Below are 4519 nucleotides of genomic sequence, written 5' to 3'. Positions count from 1 at the left end.
AAATACTGGATGGATAAAATATGTACCAGAGTAAAGTTTCGTTTTTCCTGTTTTGAAGGAAATAAAAAGAAATATCTCCATATAATGTTTTTTTTTTCTGTGTCTAGATGACATGCTTTCTGCTGCTGTTGCACGTTAACAAGCAACAGTAATATCTTCTCAATCCTGAAAAAAAAGTCAACAATTCTTTGAGATCATCATTATATTGGGCAAGAAAAATGGATGTTTAACTGAGTAGTCACCTGACAGTAGTTTTAGTCATGCTAGTGTTATGGCTCTAGTTAGCAAATGTTTGCATGTTAACACCCTAGACCAGAGATTATGAACAGAGGGTCCGGGACCCCTAGGAAGTCCTCCAGAGTTACTGCAGGGGTGCCACCAAATTAATAATTAAAGTAAAATGTAATTTGTTATCCAAATTTAAAATGTCTTACCATGGAACCAATATATTGTTAGCAAATATAAATCAGCCTATTTGTGAAATCCACTGAGGATAGGCTTACTGGCCTGTAGGTTAGCCAGTCACAAACGTAACCATCCACAGATACAGCTCATCCTAAGGAATCGCTGTGCCACATGAATGTTTAACATTGAAAACCTGATTCATAAAATCATGCCAACAATTATTTTAATATCCTTGTATTCTATGTAAAAAAATAAAAAATAAAAAAGGTATGTATAAAGTTTTATATGCAACTTAATTTTATAAAATATATGTAGTAGGGGGTCCCTGCTCTGTCTCTCTTTCAGTTAAGGGGTTGAAGACCCCTGCCCCAAACTAAGATGGTGAACATTAACATTTTTCTTCTACCACCAACTTTATTAAAGCCACAATAAAATTGCAAAAGAAAAAACAGTACAGGGTGTACTGGGGGGCGGGAATCCAGATCAACTGAAATGTAAACTATAAATAGCATAGAATATAAGATGTTAGCATTCTGACATGTGACTCACAGAGCTGCTAGCGAGGCCAGAGGGGTGGCATGTGCACACACACACGCACACACACACCTCTTCTTAATTACAAACATCTGGTTTTGCCCTTTTCACTTTGCAACACAATTTACTTATGCATAGGCCTATTATAGATTGAAATGTCTTAAAATACAACATTTAATGTGATAAAGGCAGTCAATGATTTATGGGTAACATTAGTGGATGGTATGTGCACTTAAAATTGAGAGAGGTGCAATTTGCATTTACGCATTGGATCACACAGCACGGTAACTTCACTAGTTATTGAAATCCTCAAACACAAACCGGAAACAAAAACCTAAATTAAGTTGTCCTTTGCGAAAATTAAACCTTAATTTTAGTAAGTTCTGGGTTTAAGAACACTTGCTTATTGTTTGTCTTTTTGGAGTTATGACATGATGGTTATGTATTAATATTATTTCACATCAGAATATGAAAAGTTCTGTATTTCTTACTCTGAATATATACTTTTTATTTTTTATTAAATATATATATATATTTTTTTTAAACACATACCATAGCTACTCTTTCTGTAGCAGTGCTAACTGAACATTTGTAAATCCTAATGGGGGAAAAAAAAGCATTTTTAGAGCCGTCTATGTCATGATTATTAATTTGTTATTACAGATGAAGTGTGGCATGAAGGATCCCTGAAGTAACATGCTTTTACCACCATCTCTGTGCTCTTCTTTGGCTTCGATCTCCAGTTCCTCTTCCTCCTCTGTCCACCCTTTATTTCTGACACCATGTTAGCTTCCCATCCCTAAAGCTCAGACAGTCGGCCAGAGGCTGGATGCAGCAACACCTCCCCTCCCTCCACTCATCACTTACTGTATATGCCAGGTAAGGATGCTCACGCTGAACGCAACAAATGTATTTCTTGGCTTTTCCTTACTTTTTCTTTGCACAGGGATCCTGCTTTAACTAGAAAAGCACTAAAAGATGAATTGATACATCGTACCAAACACGACTTAACTATAAACAAAGACGTCCAGCTTTTTCCAGCAGGTTAGTGGCTGTTCGCCTGTTTGTGCAGGAAGTGGAAACATTTAAAAATAAATATGAAAGACAATGTTCAATGTTCCTGCTGTGTGTGTGTGTGTGTGTGTGTGTGTGTGTGTGTGTGTGTGTGTGTGTGTGTGTGTGTGTGTGTGTGCGTGTGCGTGTGCGTGCGAGAAAGTTGATGCTTGATGTGTATCCAAGCTTTCCTTGCTTCATTAACTGACTACAAGGAAGACATGGCAGAGATCCAGCCTCCCTTGTCTCCTCTCTGTTTTGCTGTTGTGACTGCAGTCACTCGTTGTCGTGCCAAGGCCTGCTGGGATTGAACAGAGGAAATCTGGTCAGTGTCGGATGCCCGACTTGGCTCGTGTCCAAACCTTAGATGGAGGGGTGCTAGCTAGGACAGTCGGGCATCGCTAAAGCTTTCGTAACAAAAGGTGTCATCTCCCAATGGCGCTTGTTGTGCACTGCTGCGTGTCCTCCAAGATGGCCGCTAAACTTCATGGGCTCCCCCTCATCCCATCTGACTGTTTTTGTGCTGTTGAGCCTAACATGGTTGTCTGTCCGTCTACGCTCCTCTTTGTGTGTGTGTGTGTGTGTGTGTGTGTGTGTGTGTGTGTGTGTGTGTGTGTGTGTGTGTGTGTGTGTGTGTGAGTGAGACACATCTAGACAAACAGATACAGACCAGTTCAGATAGACAGGTAGTCACACAGACCAATAAACTGCAGATTAAGATGTGAAAAACACCAGGACACTGACCTTGCATAACACAAAGGCACATTAGAAAATATGAGACATCAGACAGACAGGTACAGATGGCAGACAGATACACAGACATACACACAAAGATCCAGGCCAGCAGAAAGACAGACAGACAGACAGACAGATGGACCCTGTAGCAATCAAGAGCAACATCCCTCCTGCTCTCCATGTGTGCTGAGGATCAGAAACGAGGTACGCTTTCTTTCATCCTTCTTTATTTCTTTGTCGTCCCGCCAATCCGCTGCGCTTTGTTTCTTCCTGTGTTCTTATTGTAGCCTCTTTATTTTCTTTTTTTGTTTTGTCTTAATTTTCATTTCGTCTGGGTTTTCTTCGCTCCTTTGTGCCGTGATGTGTGCCGACGTCTCAGGGCTCTGTGCCAACGCTGCCTGATGTAGACCAAGCTGTGGATGCTCTTGTTTGTGTGTGTGTGTGTGTGTGTGTGTGTGTGTGTGTGTGTGTGTGTGTGTGTGTGTGTGTGTGTGTGTGTGTGTGGTGTGTGTGTGTGGGTGGGAGGGTGGGTGAAATGCAGATTGGCTTGTTTGGGGCCGGGGGAATCTGCAAATACTCTTATTTGTGGCATTGCATCCATGTGGGGATTGAGAAAAGGACCCGCTACCTGACTGCCCTTTAAGATTACTCAGTCTTACTTCATAATTTTGTGGTGTGAAAAAAAAAGTTATGCATGAATTTAGTTTGAGTGACCTTTAATGGACCAAAACGAACAGTTTTATTAATATTTCGCCATGCTTGCAATTGCAGAATTGTGCACTGTGATGGATTACATACTGTCTAATTTATACATCCTGCACTCTGCATGTTTTCACTTCTGTGCAGCCTAATGTTTGCTATATTTGATATGTTTATTTTTTATGTTATAATTTTACTCCTTGATTCATTTTTTTTCATATAGCACAATGCTCTATAGATAGATAGATAGATAGATAGATACTTTATTTGTCATTCTCACAGCAAGGGAGGATGAGAACAAAATAAGAACTCAGCTCTCAGTGCCGACCAACTACTATAGTGATTAATAAATAAATAAAAACATTTCTTCGTAAGCCCTGTCCTACTAAAAACAATTCCTAAAATAAAATGTGTTTTGATGTTGCAGCATCTTTAAGTAAAACAGTAAGAATTCTTAAAGTAGCCAATGCTCTCGAATGCATTGTTACAATGTGTCTTTAATCACGATACTGCGATACTGCAATATAAAGTACTACATTAAAAGTAAAAATTCTGCAACAAAAATGTCAGTAAAAGTACATACAGTGTAAGTAATATCAGCAAATTGTACCTAAAATATCTAAAGTAAAAGTACTCAAGTAAGCAGCATTTAACAGTTATAGTTAGTCGAAGTGGAGCTAACTTTAAGTATTTTATACAGCTACTGTTGGGTAGTTTAATCTGTAAAATTACATCATATTCTATAAACTATTTATATGTATTATAAGTAAATCTGTAAAGTATGGTGAGAGACCAGGGAAAAACAACAAAAAGGCATTCGTAAGATGCATTTATAGTTGTTAGCGTGACAGAAAAACATCAAGATGAAGTATTTAAAGTAGGATGAAGTTTCATGCTGGTCTGTACATGAAAATACATGAGAATATGATCTCATCTAGAAACAGAAAGGCGCTGCAATTCGTATCTGTTTTTCTTTAACGGCAGATGCGGCTTGTGGCTCTAATACTGGAAGGGGATGAGTTGGGGCTCAACATTTCTTTGCACCCACAACAATATAAGGTGCAGTGCGTTAAAACTCCTGCCAGGTGATAGA

This window comes from Perca fluviatilis, chromosome 15 (assembly GCF_010015445.1).
Source record: "Perca fluviatilis chromosome 15, GENO_Pfluv_1.0, whole genome shotgun sequence".
NCBI lineage: Eukaryota > Metazoa > Chordata > Actinopteri > Perciformes > Percidae > Perca > Perca fluviatilis.
This window is presented reverse-complemented; position numbering follows the sequence as displayed.